Raw genomic sequence first — 26,463 nt, 5'->3', positions numbered from 1 at the left:
TGATGACCTGGGTTCAGTCTGGTCTGACAGAAGACGCAGGCTGTTGTAGGACCACAGTCTGGGGACATCTAGATCATCTGCTGGTGCTGTTGATCTCTGGGATTCTTGGACCAGATTGTGCTCCCTCTTATATGGACTCCTCAAGATCCCAATTTTCTGGTACACCGACTTTTTCCAGCGTTGACTTCCTCTTTATTTTATTTTGACCATGAATAAATGGATATTTTTTGAGTTTAGCAAAAGACTTTATGTGTTTTCTTTGAAATCATTGATTTTACACACAATGTTAAATTAACAAGGGACAACAATCTCATTGAGTTTGAAAAAAAACACACCAAAAATACATTACTAATGTTAATAATGTTCAAGTGGTGAGTCTTGAAAATCAAAAAAATTACGTAACCAAAAACGGTGCTTTGGGTTAACTTTATCTAAAAACTAAAAAATAAACACTATAAAAAAAAAAAATAATAATGGGTTCTTTGTGTTAACTTTACAAACCTAAAAAAAAAAAAAAAAAAAAAAAAAAGGGGGAAAAAGTATTATTAGTATGGAAACATTGTTTTAAAAAGGCATACTATATCATTCATGAGATCAAAGAGAAAAAGAAACCAGAAATCAGTTTGGGAGAACTCTGATTATGAACAGCAAAACACCTTCGTTCTTTAGAGCCTTCGTAAAGAAGAAATAAAATGCGCTGCATTGAACGATCACAGATTTTGCAGCGTGATGAATGTGCTACCTACAATACGAACACTAGTTTTACTAGACCGAGTGCTTCCGTTTAGTTTTTGCTTATGAGCATGCGTCGTTTTTTTGTCCGTCGGACTAGCATACAGACGAGCGGACTTCGGGGTCCGTCGTACTTACGACGTAAAGATTTGAAGCATGCTTCAAATCTAAAGTCCGTCGGATTTTAGGCTAAAAAAGTCAGTTGAAAGTCCGGAGAAGCCCACACACGATCGGATTACCAGCCAGCTTTAGTCCGTCAGCGTCCGTTGGACTTTTGTAGACGAAAAGTCCGACCGTGTGTACGCGGCACTAGAGTCTCAGGAGAAACCTCGCTATGAAAGGAGTTGGAGGGAAGATGTATCCCAGCTGGAAGTTCCAGGGGTGCAGGAGACAATCCGTCCCCTCCGCCGAAGGGAATGGTATTCTTGATAGGAATCTCCGGCATTTCGCATTCTCTGGGGTTGCCGCCAGGTCCATCTCTGGTAAACCCCAAGTCCGGGATATGAGGGTGTAGGCCTGTGGGTTCAGAGACCACTCGTGGTTGGAGGTGAAATTCCTGCTCAGCGAGTCGGCCAGCACATTCTGGACTCCCGGAACATAGATTGCCCTTAGGCTTAACAGGTTCACTTGTGCCCACTCTAGGACAGGACGGACCTCCTGCATCATGGACCTGCTTCTGGTGCCCCCCTGCCTGTTGACATAGGCAACCGCAACCTTGTTGTCCATTCTTAGAAGAACATGTCTTCCTCTCAAGAGGGAGCTGAAGGACAGGAGCGCCTGGAGTGCTGCTCTCATTTCTAACACATTTGACACTGTGTCCTGTGCCCTGAATGGCCAGTGGCCTTGAGCCGCAAAGTGCTGATGGTGAGCTCCCCACCCCTGCAGACTGGCATCTGAGGTCACCGTCTCCTGGTGAGGAGTGATAATGTTCTTGCACCTTCTTAAGTTGCGAGGCCGAGTCCACCACAGCATTGATTGCTTCACCTCCTGAGGGATGTGAATCGACTGGGACATTGAAATCCCGTTCCACTGGCGCAGGAAGGAAATCTGGAAAGGCCTTGAGTTCCACTGCGCCCACTGAACCATCGGAATGGTGGATGCCAAAAAGCCCAGGATATTGAGGCATGTTCTGGCTGGTAGCCTCTTGGCCGAGATAGCCTTCTTCACCTTCTGAATCAGGGGAGGAATCTTCTCCTCTGGAAGCTCCACCGTGTTCTCTCTCGTGTCCAGCTCGGCCCCTAAAAAGACCATTCTCTGAGTGGTATGGATACTGCTTTTCTCCCAGTTTATCAGCCACCCTAGAGACTGTAAGGTGGAGACCAGGATTTCCCGATGCTGGATGAGATATTCCTTGTTGTCCGAGAGAAGCAGTATGTCGTCCCGGTAATGGTGGACTCTTAATCCCCTCTCTCTCAAGTGGGCTATCATGGGCAATAGGACTTTCGTGAACGTCCTGGGTGAGGTGGAAATTCCAAACGGAAGACTTCGGAATTGGAAGTGCCAGCTGTTTATCATAAATCGGAGGAATCTCTGGAACTCTGCGTGAATCGGGATATGTAAGTATGCGTCTCGAAGATTGATTGAGAGCATCCAGTCTCCCCGATTTATCGCCTGGAGAATTGATTGAAGGCTCTCCATCCTGAATGTTTCTACCCGAATTCACCGGTTGAGTTTCTTTAGGTCCAGGACGGGACGAAAGTCCCCTGACTTTTTCCTTACCAGGAAGAGTGGGGAATAGAAACCTTGACCTCTTTGAGATGGTGCGACCTCCACTATTGCTTGTTTCCTTAACAGATCCTGGATATACTGGACCAAGGACAGCCTTCTCTCTCTGGAAGGAGGAAGTTTGGTTGCGCAGAAGTGACCCCTTGGAGGGCGGTTCTTGAACAACCACCTGTGCCCGACCCGGATGGTGGATACTGTCCATGGATCTTTTATCAATTCCGCCCAAAGCAACTTGAAACTTGTGAGCCTGGCACCCACTACCGCTGGTTGGACGGGCGTACCTTCAAAACGGTTTCTGTTCATTGGAGGCCGGGGTCTTGGTTTTTTGGAACTTGAGGAAGGACGTCTGAGGGTTCTTCCAAGTTCTCCTGTACTCCTTCCCAGGTCTATAGGATTTTGCATCCCTGTATCTTTCCGGGAGATTGCGCTTGAAGGGAGGCGCTCTTTGCTGTTTTGGTCTTCTGTCTGAAGGGATAAGACCAGACTTCCCACCTGTCACTTTGGATATTGCTGTATCCAGCTTTGCGCCAAAGAGGTTAATTCCATCATATGGAATCCTGCACCAGTTGGACTTTGAGGCCGGGTCGGCTGACCAGGGTTTAAGCCACAATGCCCTCCTGGCCATTACCGTGGCTAACATAGATCTCGAAGCGGACCTAATGGTATCCACCGAGGCTTCCGCCACAAAGTCTCCTGCGAGACTGAGTTCCTGTAGGGCTTTAAATATCTGGTCTTGATCTGCGCCTTCAGCCACGAGTTTTGCGGTGTTTGCAGACCACCCGGAAATAGCTTTCCCGACGGCGGCCAGTGCCACTGCTGGTCTGCAGGCACCCCCTGCGAAAACATAAACCCTTTTAAGGTCCGTATCCACCTTTCTGTCCAGGACATCCCTGAACGTCACTGCGTCCTCAATGGGAAGCGTCACATGCCTGGCTAGACGCATCAAAGAGGCATCCACCACTGGAGGGGAAACCAGGGGAGATACCCTGGGTTCTTTTAGAGGATACAACTTGGTAAGCCTGTTAGAGAGACTAACTTTCTTCTCTGGATTCTGCCATTCATCTTTAATAAGCTCATCCAGTTCCTCTATGAATGGAAAGGCTTCAGGTACTTTCTTGAGATTTGGAAAATACTTCCTTTGTTTCTGTTGTACCTCTTCAGGTTCTTCCCAGTTAATCGCTTCCTTGACCGATTTCACAAAGGGGCCTATGAGCGAAAAATCAAAGCCTGCTGCCGCCTCCAGTTTTTCCTCATCTGACGGGAATTCTTGTTCCCTAGATGTACTGGGATGGGATGGGGAGGTGCTTAGGGCTGTAACCTCCACGTCTGGAGTTGAGATATGCGTAGCAGGGACTCCGGTAGGCTCTACAGTGACCAGTTCTTTCTCTCTGGTGGCTTCGTCCATGCATTTGCGGCAGGCTAATCTGTCTGGTAGGGCTGTGGCCCTGCATACCCAGCAAGCATTCCCTGCCGGCCGGGAGGGATGTGCAGGAGACTGACATCTATGTGCAGGGGATCTCCTGTGATAGGAACACCTATGCCTGGAGTAGGAACGACTCCTCCTACGGCTTCCTCTGTGGGCTGAGCGACTTCTGCCGCGTGAGCGGCTTCGCCTATGGCTGGAGCGGCTTCTCCTGCGAGAGGTCTCTCTTCGTCTTGATTTTGACGACCTTGATGACCTGGTAGGGCTGGCCAATTAGGCAGCATTAGTACGATCCTGCTCTCTTTTTCAATCTTCACTACTTACCATGGAAATCCCCCCCCTTACCTATTGGGCTGATGGTGATCTGCTGGGGCAGCAGTCTCCATGGAAAGGAAACTGTGATAGACTTGGCAGAGATATAGGCAGGTATAAACAAGCAGTCAGCCAAACACAGGTACCATAAGAAATGAGAAACCACTTACCCCAAGGGGGAATGCCAGAAGGAAAAACAGAGCTGATAAAGCAGTCAGGGTGTCTTCAGGAACCAGAGGCATCATATAATGACAGATTGAGGCTTTTAAAAGAACCACCATGGCCGCCGAGGTCACGACCCGCCCGCACATGCTCAGTAGCGGCGCGCCCCGCTCGGCGCCATCTTGGAACCTGGCAAATCGACCAGGCCGCACACACAGAAGGAATGAAAAGTGTAATGGAGACCGCTGCACACAACCAAGCCTATTTAAGGCTTATACTGGAGCCGTTTTTAACATACCCCTGAGATCACCAGAGTGGGGTTCCTTCCATCTAGCTAATTTAGAGGCTGTACAGGTAAGGACTTCCACCCAGGAGAGGCTAGAACCTGGCTGGGGCGAATTCGGTAAGGGGGTGCTTCTGACATCTTCAGTCCTTCAGGTGAGGAAAAATAAGAGAATACTGGGGCGGGGGCCATCTTTACAACTTATAGCTATGTGGTCCTATCAGGTTGTGAGGGGCGGAGTCACAACCCAAAGTGTATGCTGCCATGATGCGACAGGAAAAACTGTTTTAAACATGTAAACACCTAAATTCCAAAACGAGGCTAGTCCTTAAGTGGTTCATTTATGCACACAAGATATAGGAATTTAAAGGGGTAGCTTTGTGAGTAGTGTTTGTAATTATTTGGTTATAGCAGATACCATATTCACTGGCTTCTAGAAAATGACTTATAAAGTAGTATTATCAGTGGCATAGCTAGCACATCTGACACCCGGGGCTGGTCATTTTTGTACACCCCCCCCCCCCAAGAAAAATGGTATGTGGCAATATAGAGGCGCCGAGCCAAAACTGTGGGTGTGGTCAGATTGCATCAACAGTGGGAAAGGCTTAAATGGCCATATGCTTTAATAACTGTGCCACAAGTGAGTATGTAACAGACAGTACAGACCTCAGTACACTCATTTTAATAAAATAAAACTGTTCTATTGCATATCCTTTACTACACAGAACTAACCTTAAAGTTATATTAAAGTCTTTTTTTTTGTTTGTTTTTTTAAATAACAAACATGTTATACATACCTGCTCTGTGTAATGGTTTTGTACAGAGCAGCCTGGATCCTCCTCTTCTTGGGTCCCTCAACAGTGCCCCTGGCCGCTGCCTCCTTCCGGGTGCCCCCACAGCAAGCAGCTTGCTATGGGTGCATCCAAGCAGGCGCACTTCCACCCACTCTGTCACCTGATTGGCTTACTGGCTGTGATTGACAGCAGCGGGAGCCAATGGCTCCTGATGCTTCCAAAAGCCAATCAGGAATGCGAGTCCACGGAGAGCCAAGGCTCTCGTGGACATCGCTGGATTGAGAGAGGACTCAGGTAAGTATTATGTGGGGCTGGGGGGACTGCTGCACACAGAAGGTTTTTTACCTTCATGCATACAATGCATGAAGTTTAAAAACCTTGTTCCTTTACAACCACTTTAACAGAGAATGTGCTGTACTTAGAATGCAGTAGTCACGAGTAAGAAATGTAAAACACAGTGAGGTGAATTTATCAAAACTGGTGCAGTCAGAATCTGAAACAGCTGTGCATGGCAACCAACCAGCTTCTATCTTCAGCTTGTTCAGCGTCGCCATGCACAGCTGCTCCAGATTCTGTCTGCTCTAGTTTTGATCAATTCCACTAAGGCTCATTCAGACAGGCGTTAAGACAGGTCCTGTATGCTGAGCCACTTTTGCTACATCTGCATCCACCAAAGAGCTTCACCTATAGAAGTGGGTGCACAGATCCGAATGTAGACATTGTGCATTCGGATACATGCATTCCTTCCTGTCTGCATGTCAAATTTTGACATTTTGACTATGTTCATGCCCCTGCTGTGTCCCATTTGACTTTAACTGCTTGCCGACCAGCCTCCGCAGTTTTACTGCGGTAGAATGGCATGGCTGGGCGAAACAATGTTACCTTACTTCGCCTTTTGGCCACTAGGGGCGCGTGCAGCATGTGCCCGGAGCCGATGCGAGTGCCTGGCGGGTGCAATCGCTCGTGACAGAGTGAGAACAGGGATCTGTTCTGTGTGTAAACACACAAATCCCAGTTCTTTCAGGGGAGTAGAGACATATTAGAACACACCTAGGGAACAAGTTAACCCCTTGATCGCCCCCTAGTTTTAACCCCTTCCCTGCCAGTGATATTTATACAGTAATCAGTGCATTTTGATAGCACTGATCACTGTATAATTGTCAATGGTCCCAAAAATGTGTCAAAAGTATCTAATTTGTCCACTGCAATATCGCAGTCCCGATAAAAATTGCAGTAAAAATAATAATAAAAATGCCATAAATATATCCCCTATTTTGTAGATGCTATAACTTTTGCGCAAACCAATCAATATACGCTTATTGCATTTTTTTTTACCAAAAATATGTAGAAGAATACATATAGGCCTAAACTAAGGAAAAAATTGTTTAAAAAAAAAAAAAAAATGTGGGGTATTTATTATAGCAAAAAGTAAAAGATATTGTGTTTTGTTCAAAATTGTCGCTCTTCATTTGTTTATAGCACAAAAAAAAACTGCAGAGGTGATCAAATACCACCAAAAGAAAGCTCTGTTTGTGGGAAAAAAAGGACATCAAGTTTGTTTGGGTACAACGTCGCATGACCGCGCAATTGTCAGTTAAAGCAACGCAGTGCCGTATTGCAAAAAATGGCCTGGTCATTGAGCAGCCAAATCTTCTGGGGCTGCAGTGGTTAACTGGACTGTCTGTTCAGGGATGCACAGAACACCAAGTATCCCCTTGCGGTACACGGCCATCACACTGGGCATGGACGCATATGCGCCATGTAAATGAGGCCTAATTGTCATGTGGACCAGATAGCAGGAAAGAGGAGATGTCGGGTATGGGAATTTTGTTTCAATCATACTTATGTAGGTGGATTCTGCATCTATGCCCCCGTCAGCTCTAGGCTGAGAATCGAGTAATCAAACACTGCTGATTACTCAGTTCTCAGTGCTCCATGAGCAGAGAGCTGGTGACTGTCTCTGAATCTCTGCTCCCCCCACACGCTCACTGAAACACTGGGCTGTGGAGGGAGCGGGAGCAGCCAGCTCAGGCTGAGCTGGGTGCCTGTCCAGGCATATCAGTGGATCCCGACCATATGGTTGCGATCATTCCTCAGCCTGGACCAGCTCTGTGACGTCAGCTGACAGCCCGCTGTCAGTTGAAAACGTGTCACAGGGGGTCACAGGAGTGCAAAACAATCTGCACTGCTGTGATCCACAGGAGAAGTACAGCCAAACAAGTAATAAATCTATCACATGACCTGTCTCTCTGCTGCTGTTTGGCATTACTTGCGAAAATTGATCATTTATGTCGTGAACTCACCCCCCAGGGCCCAGATAGGCTCTTCCCCAGCCCCTCCCCTATGTGAATGAGTATGGGGTACATTGTACCCCCACCCATTCACTAAAAAAAAGTAGTGTAGTGTTAAAAAATACAGTAGACAGTTTTTGACAAGTCTTTTATTAAAAATCTTCTTCTTCTCCGCTTCTTCCTCAAGTCTTCCTTCATCTCCTCCATCATCTTCATCCACCGGTCTTCTCCTTCTCCCCCTGCTTCTTCTTCCGCTCCTCTTCTGTCTTCTTTATCCAGTGTTCTTCTTCCCCTCCTCCGATGCTGTGTCCTGCTTATCTGTCGGTGCCGATGTCCTGCATTTCTTAAATAATGATGGGGGCGTGGCAATCGGATTGCATCATCCGGAGGTCACGCTCCCTTGTGACGTCACTGACTCATCATGCCCCGGGTGATGATGTCACAAGGGGCATGGTCTCCGGATGACGTAATCCAATTGCCACATCCCATCATTATTTAAGAAATAAAATTATATAAGAAATGTTAAAGGGGGCTTCCAAATTAAGATAATCCCCTGCCCGCAGACCCCGACAACCACCGGGCAAGGGTTGTTGGGAAGAGGCCCTTTGGGTGCCCCCTGCCCCAAAGCACCCATCCCCCCATGTTGAGGGCATGCGGCCTGGTATGGTTCAGGAGGGGGGCGCTTGCTTGTCCCCTCCTTTTCCTGACCTGCTGGGCTGAATGCTCGGATAAAGGTCTGGTATGGATTTTGGAGAAACCCCCACGCCATTTTTTAAAATTTTAGTGTGTGGGGGTCCCCTCTGAATCCATACTAGACCCAAGGGCCTGGTATGGACTTGGGTGGGGACCCCACGCTGTTTTTTTCCCGATTTTTTTTTATCCGCCATTTATTTTTTACATTGAGCGGGAAGCCAGCTGACAGCTGATGACTCATCCGTTGTCAAGGACGCGGCGGCCGGCTTCCCGACCCCCTCCTTAGCAACCAGCTATATACAGTGTAAAAAAACTAAAAAAAACCCCATAAAACGCAAATTGCGGCACAATCGCGTCAAAATCGCGGTGAAAACGCGGTACTTGCATTTTGGATGCGGGTCCATTGAATTCTATTACATGAAAAATGCTGCATTTTGCGGGAAAAAAGTCCCTGACCCTTTCCAAAAACGCAGAGGCACAAAAATGCATTGATGTGAACATGTTCCATAGGAACCCATGTTAAAAAATTTCCCTGCATTTCTGCAAAATGCAAAATGCATCAAAAAACGCATTAGTGTGAATCGACCCTTAGCACACAACAAGGGTAATGTCAGTTCAACAGAATAGCAAGGAAACTTTGGCAATTAGGTATACTACTGTAAAAAACTGACATGTAGAGGACTAGAGTGGAGCTCCATTTTAACATTTCCTATGCATATAAACTGGTGGCATCAAAACAAAACTGTCTGAAACTTTAAATACTTGTTATTTGCAATATACAAAACAGGGGCGGATCCAGAGTCTAGTCTTGGGAGAGGCACTGCCTACAAATACGTTTTCTTGCAGGTAATTTATCGGGGAAATGGCTGTTGTTGGACGATTCAACCATCCTGGCAGCATGATTGTTATGGTGTCAGGATGATTGAAGTGCTTTATTTCTATTTATATAAAATGAAATAGTTCAACTCTCCATAATGCAGAATCAGTGCGAGTCCTGAATGTGTCACTTGCCACTGTCGCCTGCCACCAGATGCAGATTGTCACTTGCCACAAGTTGCGGATTGTCACTTGCCACGTTACCTGCCATACCTTGTGGATTGTCACGTGCCACGCCACCTGTCACCAGATGCAGATGGTCACTTGCCACGTCACCTGCCACAAGTTGCGCATTGTTACTTGCCACGTCGCCTGTCACCAGATGCAGATTGTCATTTGCCACATCACCTGCCACACTTTGCGGATTGTCACTTGCCACATTACCTGCCACACATTGCAGATTGTCACTTGCCACGTCGCCTGTCACCAGATGCAGATTGTCACTTGCCATGTCACCTGCCACAAGTTGTGGAATGTCGCTTGCCACGTTGCCTGTCACCAGATGCAGATAGTCACTTGCCACCTCACCTGCCATAAGTTGTGCATTGTCACTTGCCACATTGCCTGTTACCAGATGCAGATTGTCGCTTGCCACGTCACCTGGCACACATTGTGGATTGTCACTTGCCACATCACCTGCCACACATTGCAGATTGTCACTTGCCTACTACAATTGTCCTTTCCTGCTACGATGAGGATTGTCACTAGGGATGGGCAAAAGGTTCGGCCCGAGCATAAGTTCGGGCTGCACTTTCGTTGTCCGGTCGTTTAGCGAAAATCCGAACAGATAGGTTGTTTGATGATTTGTTCGCCCGCCCCCCCAACTGACCGCAATTCATAGCGGCGCCGAACAGTGCATTGCAAGCCCTGATTGGCTGAAGCAGTGAAAGCTTCAGCCAATGAGGGCACAGAGCACTGTCAGAGCCATGATTGGACAATAAAAGTATTCTTTCAATGGCAGCCATTTTCAGTGTGATTTTGGCGTGGGGAGAGATAGAATAGGGCTCTGTTCAGTGCTATTAGTTAGTTAGTGTGCTATTTTGCTTCAATTGTCAGTGCAGAATATTAGTTTAGTGTCAGGGATAGTGTGAGTGTAGTGAGGAGGACCATCATTCAGCTTTGCATAGTGTGCAGCTAGAGAAGGGACAGCTCAGATAGTTTCACTGTAGTGTAGTGAGACCGTGTCATTCATGCATACATTAGTGTAGAGTAGGGACAGCTCAGATAGTTTCAGTGTAGTGTAGTGAGACCGTGTCAGTAATCTTTACATTAGTGTATAGCTAGAGTACGGACAGTTCAGATAGCGTTAGTGTAGTGACAGTTGAACACTGTCTATTTGAATATGTTACTGCCAGTATAACGCCATTTACTTCTGTGCGCGATCCTGCAAGTTTAACGCCATTTACCTCTGTGTGTTTTACTGCCAGTTTAACGCCATATAGTTTTTTGCGTGTTACTGCCAGTTTAATGCCACATAGTTCTGTGTGCGTTACTGCCAGTTTAACGCCATTTACTTGTGTGCATTACTGCCAGTTTAACACCATATAGTTCTGTGTGTGTTACTGCCAGTTTAACGCCATTTACTTCTGTGTGCATTACTGCCAGTTTAACGCCATATAGTTTTGTGCATTACTGCAAGTTTAACACAATTTACTTCTGTGTGCACTACTGCCAGAATAACGCCATATAGTTTTGTGTGCGTTACTGCCAGTTTAATGCCATATAGTTTTGTGTGCCTTACTGTCAGTTTAATGCCATATAGTTTTTTGTGCATTACTGCCAGTTTAACGCCATACAGTTTTGTGTGTGTTACTGCCAGTTTAACACCATAGTGTTTTTTGTGCATTACTGCCAGTTTAACGCCATATAGCTTTGTGCGTTACTGCAAGTTTAACGCCATTTACTTCTGTGTGCGTTACTGCCAGTTTAACGCCACATAGTTTTGTGTGCGTTACTCCCAGTTTAATGCCATATAGTTTTGTGTGCATTACTGCCAGTTTAATGCAATATATAGTTCTGTGCATCACTGTATGTTTGGCGCATTATATTACAGTATATTATAGTGTATCCGTGGAGTGTGTCTGTGTAGTGTGAGTACTCAAATTAAAGTGCACCAAACACCACTTTACATTGATTAAAGTGCATCTACGTACAGATTTCCGCTTCTTCTTTACATCTGCTTATAAGCACCGCCCACTCCCTCCCAATAATGTCTGGGAGGACAACAAGGAGAGGCAGACGTTCCCTTGGCACTGTAAGGGAGGCAGCAACAAATGTGTCCAGAGGCAAAGGTGGACGTGGTGGTCAGTCCTCAGGCAGGGCTTCATTTCCTCTGTTCAGTGAGTTTGCCCATACTATCCAGCCACAGCATGCAGAGGAGGTGGTGGACTGGATTACTAAACTTCCTCACCCTCCTCATCCTCTGTCACTCAAGCAGAGACAAGTGTGCTGTGACTTGGATGCCAGATAGAGCAGAGGAGGAAACTGAAGGTGAGGCGGCACAACTCCAAGAAGGCCGACATCAAGAAAGAGTAGAGAGCAGCAACCCTATTTCATCACATTCTGCAGCTGTTATTTCCCGGCCCACTCCCAAAAGCTTAGCTGTCTGGGCCTTTTTCAGCACATCTGCAGCAGATTGCACTGTTGCTATCTGCAAACTGTGTCTCAGGCACATCAAACATGGCAAAAACACCAGCCATTTGGGTACCACATGCTTAACAAGGCATTTAATGTCCAACCACTCAGTCCGTTGGCAAGAGCACCTCAAAGCCACACAAAAGGGGCACTAATCTGTCCCTCCTCCTCCTTACTCACTTCAGTCTGCCCCTACTATACCGAGTCATTATCTCTCAGAAGCCTCCACTGACAGGGATGATGGTATAGCACAGGGTGTCCCAGGTTCTAGCAGCACATCTGCCAGCAGCACACCACCAGCTGTAGACTGTAGCCGGCAAATTATAGAAATGGTACAGATCTGCCACTTTACAGGCAGACTAAGGGGACTGCCCAGGCACTATATTGGAAGGAATTTTTCATTTTTATGCTTTCACTTTAAAAATAGAAAAATCACTGCTCATTTAAAAATGCCTTTTTTCACAAGCTTTTTTTTATTGATACATGTCCCCCAGGGCAGGACCCGGACCCCTATAACCATTGTATGCCCAATTACTTGCATATAAGTCTTTAAAATGCTCACTTTTGATTTTTGACGTTCGGGTCCCATTGACTTTAATGGGGGTCGCTATTCGGGTCCGAACTTTCGCAGTGTTTGAAAGTCCTGGTGCGAAGCGAACAGGGGTCCATTATGCCCATCCCTAATTGTCACTTCCTGTGTCCCAGAGTGAAGTCAGGCAGCAGACAGATGATGTAATCTCTCTGCTGCCTGCACAGTGAGGACAGAATTGCAGGGATGCAGGGCGGGTGCTGGGCGGTGAGAGATGATGTCATCTCTCTGCTGCCCCACCCGCTGGCCCGCTGATTGGCTAGATGTCTGCTCACCTGCCGACTGGCCCGCCCGCTCACTCACTGAGCCGCCCGCCCGCTCACTCACCGATCCCCAGTCTGCTCACCCACCGAGCCGCCCACCTACTCACTCACCCGCCTGCCGAGCTGCCCGCTGAGCTGCCCGCCTGCTGAGTTGCCCGCTCACTCACCCCTTCGCTGAGCTGCCCGGTCACTCACCAGCTGACTGGCCTGCTGCTCATCCACAACTAATTTCTTGAGGGGGTAATTGCCCTGTTCCCCCCTGGATCCGCCCTTGATACAAAAATGATATTGCAGGTACTCGGTATAGTTGTTGTTGATATTCTGACATCCTCCCCCCCAATGTCACTGTCTAGTAAAAGGGACAAGGAAGTCCTGCAGTGAACAAAAGCTCTGACTGCTTATGTAAAGCAGGTACTACTATTGCACTCTTTGCACTACACTCCTAAATAAACCTGCATTTATTTTTGCACAAAATACATTTCAAATTTACCTAGGATGGAGAATTTTTGGTGTTCGAAAGTTATTGTGCGAACCGAACAGGGGTCCGTTCGGCCTATCTCTAATTGTCACTTCCTGTGTCCCAGAGTGAAGTCAGACAGCAGAGAGATGATGTAATCTCTCTGCTGCCTGCACAGTGAGGTCGGAACTGCAGGAATGCAGGGCAGGTGCCGGGCGTTGAAAGATGATGTCATCTCTCTGCTCCCCCACCCTCCAGCCTGCTGATTGGCCAGCCACCTGCTCACCTGCCGACTGGCCTGCCTGCTCACTCACCGAGCCCCCCGGCCGCTCACTCATTGAGCCGCCCATCCGCTCACCCACTGAGCCGCCCACCCTCTTACTCACCCGCCCGCAGAGCTGCCTGCCCATCCGCCCACTGAGCTGCCTGCTCACTCACCCCTTCACCGAGCTGCCCGCCCGCCGAGCTTCCCGCTCACTCCCCTGCTGACTGGCCTGCCGCTCACCCGCAACTAATTTCTCAGGGGGGGCAATTGCCCCTTTGCCCCCCTGGATCCGCCCCTGATACAAAAATTATATTGCAGGTATTCAGTATAGTTGTTGATATTCTGACACCCCCCAATGTCACTGTGTAGCAAAAGGGACAAGGAAGGAAAGTCCTGCAGTGAACGAAAGCTCTGACTGCTTATGTAAATCATGTACTACTATTTGCACTCTTTGCTCTACCCTCCTAAATAAACCTGCATTTATTTTTGCATAAAATACATTTCAAATTTACCTAGGATGCAAAAGTAGTTAAAGCAGAATTTTCCATTTTACAAGGGAATGTGAACTGGGAGCAAAGATAAATTATAAAGGCTTCACTAAGTGAGGTCTTTATGAGTCTTGTAAGTGACAAGACTAGGAGAAATATGTAAAATGAAGTGACTCTCTTCACCTCTGTGTTAGGTTCATTTCTGATGCTGAATGTTTCAGGGCACTGCCCTTCAGTTTATCTGTTATGAGAATTTCAAGAACTTTACAGTCATAAAAAATGCACCAGGCATGTTGGAGGAAAAAGGTTGCAAAATGTGTCCTTGTCTTTTGTCTTTGATCCAAATAGTTACATAAGCCCCTAAGATGAGCATTATTTGTTATGTGTAATCCTGATAAGTTCTGACAACAATCATGTAAAAGACAGAGCATGGACTCTTCATTCCTTTCTCTGTGACCTGATGTCAAAAAGTAAATGAACCAGTTAGCTCATTGTACGCTATTAAGAAATATTAGCATACATAAACCACCATCATAGAACACCATGATGCATTTTACACAGTTGTGCTTAATCACAAGGTCCAAGTTTAACCACTGTGTTATGAAATGCATCTTGGCATTCTATGACTACTGCTGATGTTTGCTGATCATTTTTAATGAACTTCCTGGTTTGAAATGTGTCTTGGCATTCTATGATTGCTGCTGATGTTTGCTGATCATTTTGATCAACTTGTTCAATTGTATTTATCAATCTTCAATACAGAGAGCAGCAGAGGTAACAAGCACCTCTCCAACATGGTTGTTTTAACATAACATGGTATAAAAAAGTGTTAGATGCCACAATTCAACATTAATAAAGTCTGGAAACAAGAGTCAATTCATCTTACCGTATACTGGTGAAAAATTACACTTTTTTTAAAGGTAAGATGGGGTAACAAAGGGGGTGCAATCTAGTATTATTGATATTGACTGTTACATATCTGTTGTTGTTATTTTGGCAGTATTAGTTCACAATGAGGTGGCAATGCCTACACTGTATAAGAAATTGGTAGTAAGTTAGAGTAGAGGAGAAAAAGATGAATAAAAATGAGAGAGAGAAAGAAAGACTGAAAAGGGGTAGGTATGTGAGGGGATAGGGGGGAGAGAAAAGGAAGTATGGAGCAGAGAGAGGTAGTTCCTTCTCCCCCATGGAGAATAGAGGTGTATTAGCAATTTGAAAGATCCAAAGTTATTTGGCTTGGCTGAGTAAGTGATCCATGGTGACCATATTTTTAAAAACTTTGCATGGGTATCCGAAGAGATGCCTGAGAGTTCTTCATTCACAATGGTTCCATTTAAGCCGGAATGGACCTCAGAGAGGTTTAGCATGGAGGCCTTCCATGAATGTACAATTATTTTCTTTGTGGCAGTAAAAATAAAGGTGAGTAGATTCATTGTCGAATGTGAGATGCCCTCTGGGGGCTTATTCAGTAGCTATTGGGTCTTTCAGCAGGCTGCAGCCTAATACTGTGTAGATTTGTTATTACACGGACCCTAATTATTTGATTCATAGTGCATACTTGTTAGACTTTTTGCCCAGCAAATCTGTGGTGCCAGCAGCACATTGGGAGATAATGGCTAGATCCCCTAGCAACAGCAGACTTTGCTATGTGTGCAGTGAGTGCATTATGTAATTGACTTATTAATTGTCTTTCCTTGTTCTTGCTTTATTCAACTGTCAGGAGAAAGAAAGCCTTGTGTATGCTTAACAGAGCTTACATGTAGCTATATAGAAGCTTTGGGTATCTCTATCTGGTCTGGGAGCCAAACAGAGCAGTGCATGGGTGAGAAAATGTGAATATGTACTGCTGAGGGGTAGGGATGCAGGGTGGGGGTTAAAGAATATGTAAACCCAACATTTCATATGCCTGTTTGGTGCCTGCTGTACCATGTACTTGTATTGATTCCTTTGTGTGAAATACCTGGTGTTCCTGCCAGTCCATCTACTTTCCTATCAAAAACTGATAACAATAGACATGAGAGTACAGTGTGGTCAGTTCTCTAGATGTGCTGAGAACTCAGCCTGCTCTCCTCCAATCATTAGACTTGTGCTGACATGCCCCCCACCCCTGCACAGCCGTTAACTAGGAAGACCAGTGCACTGCCACCCCCAGCTCTCTGAGCTCCTTTCACAGCTGAGAATGGAGATTATGTGATAACCTATAAAAAAAGAAAGAAAAATGCTGTTTATATTGTTTTATATACTGTATATACACAAATATTTTGCCTTTCACTTATATTTTAAACTGAATGGGTTGTTTTACAAATACTTTAAATGATACTTCTAGGACAAAGTAAGGGTTCCCCTACAATTATGGAAGTTTCTTCATTATTTACTGTAGATTTACACAGTGCACTGCACACATAGGGTTGCTAAGTGAGGAATTGGGATCCCATGCTTAAATAAAAAGTTATGAAAGTACGCTCCTTTTTCAAGCTAGTCTAGAAAAGCCAGGACTAGCTTGAAAAAGGTGCGCACTTTCCTCCCACCACCAGGGTGCACCAGCCCAGAAACATGTCGCGATCAAGCCTGTGAGGTCATCCCCTTTAGCACTGCGATCCAGGAAGTGTTCCAAGCCTTTCTCCAGCTCTCCACCATCATACCATCTTCCTGCCAGCCGGGAGATCCCACAGAGCGGCTGAGACAGCTGAGACAGCATACCTTATACTGACCAGTGTGATGGATGCCCCACAGAGCGTTTACATACAGGTGTACGCTTCCTGATTTACCTAGATGTAACACACTTTACACTTTACATCTTTTAATATTATGGAGGTGTACAGACCTGGATGCGGAACATCCGTACAGGTACAGCATATATTGGGACGGAGGACACCCTGGTGGCAGGTATTGGAATGGGAGAAAAGACCATTCAAAAGAGATTTATGCTGACGATCCAAGGAGTAGAGGTGAGAGTTCTGTGAGCTCATTTTTAGATTGTGCATATCTCTTCTCTTATCCATAAGGGTTTGCGGGCAACCTAGTATATTTATGAGAGCATCATTTTGAGAAAATTACCACCGGGAAAGATGCCCGATTAGAGGAGGATTAATACATTATTACATGGACTTCTTTATTATCATATTTTATTTTGGTGTCTCGTATTACTTCCTTAATTCATTATAGATTTATTACTATTTATCTATCACTTATGTTTGGATTTTAGGATATATATATTTTTTAATTGGGTGCGTTTATACTGTTGCGCAAGATCATTATTGGTTTTATACAAATCATGATAGCCATTCTACTCTGTCAGACATTGCTGACACAGAGTGGGAGGACACCAAAAATCACACTTTATATGCTGTGTCTCCTACCATACTGCATCATGATACCGCAAGATGCCACCAGATTTTAGTCCCATTCTCCAGTTCCTGCAAAACTCCATGTGACTGAAAAAGTCACAGGAGGAGTAAACATTGGCCTGACAGCACAGCACACAGGACCAGAGAACTGTACAATTATATGCACAGTTACTGCACATGTGCGAGATTACAGCCAGAAGAAGAAGTAAGGGGCGGAAGTACAGTACTCTGGGGACTCAGAAGACATCAGCTAACATGGCACTGGCTTCTCCAGGAAAACAAGATTTTAAAAACCACTTCAAAATAAGTAATAGTCACGAAGGTGTTTCATATTAATGCAGATTTTTGTTGTAAAGCTTTATTAAGAAGTAACAATTAAGGGGCAGAGCTTACTACCGCTAAGTGATCAGCCTATACTTCTTTTGCAAATCAAGCCCACATTGTGAAAAATACTTAAAAAGGCTATACATTTTCTTTACTGTGCAATTGCATGTCAATAACAGGTTCTCTTTATGACTTTATTCTTCTTAGCTGCAATATATTTTTGGGGTAAAAGGCCTGTGAAATATTACAAATATATGAAAAGTAAAAGAAGTAACACTAGATTTTGTGGGCCAGATATTCCACTGAGGTTTACTGGTACAAAGTGAGTCACATAATAGTCGTAACACGCTTGCAAAAACATTTATAAAAGCTTCAATTTATATAAAAAAACAAGAGAGAGGGAGTGTGGAGGAAGCAGAGAGCTTATTCATTTTCCTCTATCCTAGTGGTGCTTTTCTGCTATATTTACAATAATACACAGGTTATACACACTGTTATGAGGTGATTTGTGTATTGTGTTCCTATTAGGCTGAAGTCAGCACATGCAGTCATGAGTGTGAAGCTAGTCCACTGTTGCAATTGTACTTCATTTCCGCTGAGTGAGTTTAAAGTATATTTGTTTGAGTGTAATTTACAGAAAAGAAACCACCTCATGTACCAGGGTGTCATATCACTGCCTGGTCTGTCTGTCCATTTAATGTACACAAAGGCATGTTCGACACGGTTTTAAGCTATAATTCATTTTAAAAGTGTCTCACAGAGAAATGTGTAACAGGCAAAACAAATAGACATGTCAGCTATTATAAACACATTTTATGTGGCTTTACTGTGCATGCAGCTGTATATATGTATGATTTCACTGCTGTCAACCTATAGAAAATTAGGGAATTGCTCATACATTCCTGCAGACGCTAATACTGTGATTACTTATCTGCTTTTGTAACTTCCAGGAAACTCCAATGAGAATAAAATGAGCTATCAATTCTATACAAAGTATTCCTGCATCTGTATGTAATAAGGGAAAAATCAGCCCTGGGGCATATCTTAACATGACACTAGTGCAGATTCTGCAAAATATACCATTTATGCTGCCTCCTAAATGCCTACTATAGCATTAAGGTCTCTTTTAGTCAACTTTACTTAAAGTGATTGTAAATGCTGGATTTTACAAAATTTAAATTACAAACATGTCATACTTACCTGCTCTGTGCAATACTCTTGCACAGAGCAGCCCCAGTTCACCTCTCGAGTCCTCTGCCGGCACTCCTGGCTCCCCCCCGCTAAGTGTGCAATAGCAAGCTGCTTGCAAGAGGGATACTTGTGCATGGTTACTTTTGAGCCCCGCTCCCTCCTCGCTGGCTGTGATTGACAGCAGCAGGAGCCAATGGCTCCCACTTTTGTGTCCAAGCCAATGAAGAGGGATAGAGCTCACAGAGCTTGAGATGGAGATTGGACTGAGGTAAGTATAAGGGGGTTGGAGGTTGGGGGGGAGCTGCACACAGAAGTTTCTTTACTTTATAATGTAAATAAACCCACCTCATTAACCTCCCTGGTGGTATGATTATTTCAGATTTTAGGTGCTGAAAGCGGTACAATTATTTTGCACAGAAATTTGGCGTTTTATATTATAGGCCTGTAATTCTTAGAAATAATTCACTTAAATCTGTCCAAACAAGAGTCTAGTAGACATCCCGGGTATCATAAAGTTTGAGAAATGAAATAAAAAATTATAATATAATAAATAACTTTAAATAATTAAACCAAATAATAATATATAATAAAAAATATTCAATAATGTAATCAAATCAAAAACACTGAAATTTGCTCAGTTGCAGAATTGTCGCTTTTGTTACTTTTAGTATTCCTTTTTTTTCAGAAAAATAAATACACTGCCATCATCCACATACATAAAGAAAAGGGAAAATGTTAATTAAACAGTGTGCATTAAGTATCACTTCAATGCAGAGAATGCATTAAGGAAAAAAACCTTCAGCCTTTAAAACCACTTTAAGACCAACTATTGCACTGCATACTGTATCTTCCATCCTTTTATATCCATATGCATAGAGTTATTTTTTGGCAGAAAGATGATGAATTCAAAAAGATTCACCCAGGGGTTAGGCTTTGCCAACTCTGCGCAACTAAAACACACTTGTGAAATACAGTTGTTTCAATGGAGGAGTTCCAGATTCAGAAGAGCTAACATACATACACTGTGCAATACATTTTCGTTCTAGTCTTTTGGCATTACATGAGCTTGGGTAAGCCAATATAAAAAATACCTTCAAGAAACTTATACTCTAAGGTCCCTATGTCAGAAGCATACATACACATAGTAGGGCCAAATTAGACAGCAGTCATTTAACCAACCCGCATCACTTCGGACAGTAGAAAATGTTGCTTTGTTGCTTATTTATGTCCAAGTAATAATTTGTTTATGACATGCCTTCTTGCAGAGGGTTTCCTCTAGTGCTCCTTCTTGAATACTGGAGTAGAGTGGACTAGAGTAGATTGATGGACTGATGGATAAATGCATGAATGAATTGATGGATGTATGAATCAATGGAACCATTGATGGGCAGATTGATTCTGGGCGCCACTTGGTCTGGCTATCAGTGAGATAGCAATAAAAATCTGGGTTTAAAAAACAGCCACAAGTGTGTTTGTCTTTGATTTCATCCCCAAGGGGGCCAAGTACAGCAATATTTAAAGAAATATTTTAACCGCTATGTCGGCAGAATGGCGCTGGTAGGCAAAAGGGCGTAAGGTACGTCCCCTTTAAGAAGCGGTGTCGCGGGAGCTCGCCCGCGGGTCCCATGGACTTGATGCCCGCCGGGTGCCCACGATCATGTCACGGAGAGCAGTGATCACTTTCCTGTGTGTTAAAGCCCAGCCCCCTAACAGTTAGAATCACTCCCTAGGATACACCTAACTCCTTCACTGCCCCCTAGTGGTTAACCACTTCACTGCCAGTGTCATTTACACAGTAATCAATGCATTTTTATAGCATTAATCACTGTATAAATGACAGTGGTCCCAAAATAGTGTCAAAAATGTCCGATATGTCTGCCATAAAGTCGCAGTCCTGATAAAAATCACAGATCGCCGCCATTACTAATAAAAAAAAAATTAAATAAAAATGCCATAAAACTATCCCCTATTTTGTAGACGCTATAAATTTTGCGCAAACCAATCAATATATGCTTATTCTGATTTTTTTTTACCAAAAATATGTAGAAGAATACATATCGGCCTAAACTGAGGAAAAAAATTGTTTTTTATATATATTTATTTTTGGGGGATATTTATTATAGCAAAAGTAAAAAATATTGCGTTTTTTTTCAAAATTGACACTCTTTTTTTGTTTATAGCACAAAAAATAAAATCTGCAGAGGCGATCAAATACCACCAAAAGAAAGCTCTATTTGTGGGAAAAAAAGGACGTCAATTTTGTTTGGGTACAACGTCACACGAGCGCGCAATTGTCAGTTAAAGCGACGCAGTGCCGAATCGCAAAAAGTGCTCTGGTCAGGAAGGGGGTAAAATCCTCTGGGGCTGAAGTGGTTAAAGTATTGCTACCATATGTATCCATATTAAACACATACAAAGCACACTTGTGGAATGCAGTTGTTTCAATGAAGGAGTTCCAGATTCAGAAGAGCTAACATGCATACATTGTGCAATACATTTTAGTTCTCGCCTTTTGCCTCAATCAGGACAGCACTACATATGGTACTCTACTAGGCATTACATGAGCCTGGGTAAGCCAGTATAAAAAAGAGTTTCATATATTTTGGTTTTAGCTGCTTTTATATTACAGCTGTCACCAGAGCCTGATTTAAGTTGAAGTGCATATTTGCCCTTTGGTCTCTATCATCGAGGAATGATCAAGTGGCCTCTGTCCTTTCATGGCAAACTCTGCTTCCATTGGTATTCTGGTGGTCTCTTATATGTCTCCTGTGCCTCCAACCATGGCTCCGCTGATTTACCTCTAGAACTCCCTGTTTTGTTGTATTGCCTTTTTTCACCTCCATTGCATCCCTACATTGATCCTCTTGTATGCTTCTGTGCTCCAACATACTTCTTGACCATCCAATCTATCTCTAGCTCTCCTCTGTACTCCTTGTCAGCCTCCTGTACCCCCTTCACTGTATTATTTCTCACACTGTACTGCTTCTATTGAACACCTCCAGCACCTCCTTCACTGCGTTGCTTCCCTAAAACATCTTCTTAAGCTGGCCATACATTATACAACTTCCTTATTCAATTTCATTTAGATTTACCTTCAAATATTTTGTGCAAGGGCCTGCCTGATTGCATACAGATTGAAAGAGTTTGGGTTTGACCTCATATTATACAGTATGGTTTTGGTAAATCTAAAGGAACATTGTTCAAGAAAATTGCATAATATATGGCCAGCCTTACTTTAAAGCGACCAGACCTATATTTCACTTCTTTTGAATGCACATCTAAAATGCCCTCTAACTTTAGAGCAACTAAACTTAGTTTAGCTAAATTACGTATATTTAAATTCCACAACAGTTCATATTCAAACCATGTTTTAAATTTTTTCAGGACTTCTCAGATACATTAAGTCATGAATGTATTAATCTCCTGAGACAGTCAACTTCCTAGGTGCGGAAAATAAAGAGAAAGATGACAGGCCAAAGGCATACATTAAGTGGCAACTAAAATATAATACACCTTGTATTAGAAAATAGAAATCAACACAAATGCAATGCATTCATAATGTTTTACATAGTGGTGTAAGTGAAGCTATCTTCATTATTTCAGGATGTTTTATCTATCACTCTGTACAAGAATTTCATTTCACTTTGGCAAATTTCATTTGCATGTAAGCACGCTTTTGTAGAAATTTATTTTACTGTTTTTCCTAAATTTTTACGATTTGTCAAATGGTTCTGATAATATATATATTATATATTATTATATTATTATATTATATTATATTCTACATCATTACAATGCAGTCTTTCCTATTTATTTATGAGCATGGTTACAACCTGCTGTTTATTTATTGCTGGCTTTACTCATACATAGGAAAAAGGGGAATCCATTTTACTTGAGCACTAGTTTTAGTTAAGGCGTATAACAGTGGCATGATAAGGAATTTATTGGAAAAGTGAGTGTGTGAATTTAGACAATGCAATAAGTCTTTGCAATACATCCTCTAAAAAGAACATGCCAGTCAGAATTAAAATGCACAGTACAGTGTCTGCAACAAAACAATTTTAATTCTCCTTGTGCCCTTTGCTTAATTTATATTGCTTGTTCACAGCAAGGTCCTGAGAATGTAACAGCGTAAAAAAAATGTAACAGCTTAAAGCTAATCTGACACGTATAAGTCAATATCACAGTGTGGGAGAGAAGACAGATACTGAAGAAATTGCTTTCGGTTTTTAAATATATGCTGTTATTGTCCGGTAGGCAGCAGTATAAAATCAGCAGTGTTAGAGCCTTTTATTTGAGTCTATGACTCCTTTGTAGAAAGCTTCAACATAGATTATTTAATATTTTTTATATGGCTATTGAAATGTATTCTTTATATACTATAAATTCATATCAGTCCATGCCTTCAATAAACTTACACTCTAAGGACCCTACATCACAAGCATACATAAACATAGTAGGGACAAATTAGACAGCAGTCAATTATCCAACCAGCATGTCTTTTAACAGTAGTTTTTCATTCTGTGTCTGGACTTTATTCAAAATGGCTGTAAACAAAGCATTTTTGACTTACACTGTAACATTATTGTAGATACTGACAGAATTAGCAGAAAATGTTGCTTTTTTGCTTATTTATTTCCAAGTAATGTTTTGTTTATGACCCTTCTTGAATCCTGGAGTAGATTGATAAACTGATGGATAAATGCATCAATAACCTGATGGAAGTGTGAATGACTGGAACCACTGATGGGCAGATTGATTCTGGGCCCCACTTGGTCTAGCTATCAGTGAGATAGAAAAAAAAAACTGAGCTTAAAAAATACTCACAAGCGTGTTTATCTTTGATTTCATCCCCCCAGGGGATGAAATAAAAATCAGCAATGTTTTAAGGAAGAAATTGAAAGCATTGCTACCATTTGTATCCATATTAAAGAGTAGGTAAACTCTAACAATGAACTTCTTTTTTTTTTGATTATGCTTCATCATACATAACAACATACAATACTGTTATATCTGTTTGATAAATGGAAATGTTGTTAGCTGACAATGAATGTCCTCTTTGCCTGTACTTACTCATTAGTTGTATTAGTTACTATTGTCCCCAGCTCTATCTAAGGGCTATGGAACCCTGCCCCTCTATGTTAGGAATGTGTGTGTGTGTGTGTGTGTGTGTGTGGGGGGGTCGTCTGTAGTACTCTACTATTTCTGTTTTCCTGATTCAGTGAGTGTCTGTTGTCAAAATAACGACTAGTAAGCTGTAGTGTACAACATTTGTTTTTTTAATATGCTTTGAATGGATTCCCTTCACTGGTTTCACCCAGAATAGGAAGAAATGGAAAATTTCCCCAGTGTGGATATGTGTAGCTTTAACAGCCTTACAGAGGGTCTTCAAAAACAAACTTGGCTAGGCATCTACCTGTACTTTAAGAATATCCAAAGAAAAAGATCTTATATAAACATTATTTTTAAGTCTATAAGTTACCCTTGATGATCCGTGTTAAAATGTATCAAATAATTATATTTGTAGTATAGATAACATGCACACCGAATGTGTCCATATATTGGCTATTGGACATTTGTAAGAACATGAATACAGGGCAGGCCCACCTTTACCACCATCCCAGGTTTAAAAAGAAGACTCACAAAACATGTGTTTCTAAATTTTACCCACGGTACCTACACTTGGGTTATTCATTTTACTTAGCTACACAGAGAAAGCTCAAACTATAATTGAGAAAAAAATAATTAATTTGCCAATAGTTAAAAAGATGACATAAAGAATACAACTTTTTATCTCTCAAGAAAAAAAAAATATTTTCTTGTTGCTAAAGGGTTAGCTAAGTCAGCCAAAGCTAAACGTGCCTCATTTGGATTGTCATGGATCCTCGCTGTGAGGACAAGGCCCTCCTCACTGCTTTATTTAAGGTATATATTTTATCAGAGATGAGTTGTCCCAATGAGAGCATCTTAGCATGGAGCCTGAAACAACAGCAGTGCAGTTCATGACCTCAAGTCAGTCTCTGATGAATTATGAAAATTAAAGACTTGATTTCCTTTGATCTCTACATGGTTCTGGCATGAATATGTGCTGGAGTTTATTAGGAGTAGTCATTTTATATATTAAACAAAATGGTATGTGTTGAACTAAAAGTTGTTTCATGTAACATGGGAATACAAAAAAACTATACATGAACTGTAATAGCTCTCCCCACTCTTCTGTCGTGGAGTTAGTTTATTCAAGAGCTTGTCAAAATGTGTTAAGAAAGAAGACTATGACTTGGAATGTAGAATGTATAGTTTATCATATTAGATAAAAGCCACCTGTAGAGAATTGAGAAGTACATTTACAATGCTAGTAGTACAAAACAGGGTTTGTTCTCTCGCTGCAAATGTTATGTCTGTCTGTTTTTATAATAAGTGTACACATAATATTGCCCACAGATTTTTACATTGCTAAAAGTAAGTCTAGATGATCAAGGCCTATCTTTGAGCATATATAATCCCCCCTTCCATCCTTCATTTCCACTACTTCCCACCAATTCCCCCCAGAAAAAATTAATAAAGCTTAAAAGCATTTTACACCTACTGAATCTGCCCTCCCTGCAGTGTGCTTAATCACAGAAACAGGGGGAGCAGGGAATAAAAGCAGTATACAATAAATGCAACTCAGGTCCTAAAGGAATACATACCATTAAACATCAAGTCAAAATTAATATCAAAATGTAGTTTCATAACCCAAGACAAAATTCCTCACCCATTGAATCATTCTATCAGTAACAAAACACGACAACATTTTATTGAAAATCTTCAACATGGATTCAAAGGTTAAAAGAAGACACCTACCGATGTCACGCTAAAGTCGAGATGCACATTATTGTTCCAATAAATGGCTGTTGGAGAGGGCAGTTAGTGATAGCCTCACCCCTTTCCTTCACTCTCACATGCTCATTCCCTCAATGGCTTCTTCCCTTCCCTACCTAGTTCCCCCCTCCCCCCTTTTTTTTCTTTATCTTTCTTCTTCTTTTTTTGGTACCACGGAGAGGGGAAGCAGAAGCTCTCCTAGCTGCTTCTTAGATATTGTATTATTAGATTAAATGTTTTGATGAACCACCTTTATATCTGATGTTTATGAGTGAGAGGATCTGACGGATCCCTAAACAAAATGCCTTGCTTGAGTTTTTTTTTTTTCTGTCTCTTGTTTATTTGGTTGATCCTTGTCTTCTCCGGGTTTGACCCACACTGTTATTGTACTAAATGTGAGCATGGAGGATTCATGGAATCCATTTATCTTTATATTATCTGCAAAACGTTTTCATACAATGTTTATGCAAAAAAAAAAAAGAAGACACATATAAAAATAAACCTAACTGGATTCCTGGCTAACATATGAATGGGCTGGGTGGGAATACTTCATGGGAAACTGTAACATTTAGCAGCAGTAGTAATGTCATTGCTAAGGCTACTTTCCCACTGAGGCAGTTTTCAGGCGTTTTAGCACCAAAAAAAGTGCCTGTAAAGCGCCTGAAAACTGCCTCTCATGCCTCCCCGATGTGAAAGCCTTTGTGTTTTCACACTGGGGTGGTGCGCTTGCGGGATGGGAAAAAAGTCCTGCAA

This window comes from Aquarana catesbeiana, linkage group LG02 (genome assembly GCF_042186555.1).
Source record: "Aquarana catesbeiana isolate 2022-GZ linkage group LG02, ASM4218655v1, whole genome shotgun sequence".
Classification (NCBI taxonomy): Eukaryota; Metazoa; Chordata; class Amphibia; order Anura; family Ranidae; genus Aquarana; species Aquarana catesbeiana.
This window is presented reverse-complemented; position numbering follows the sequence as displayed.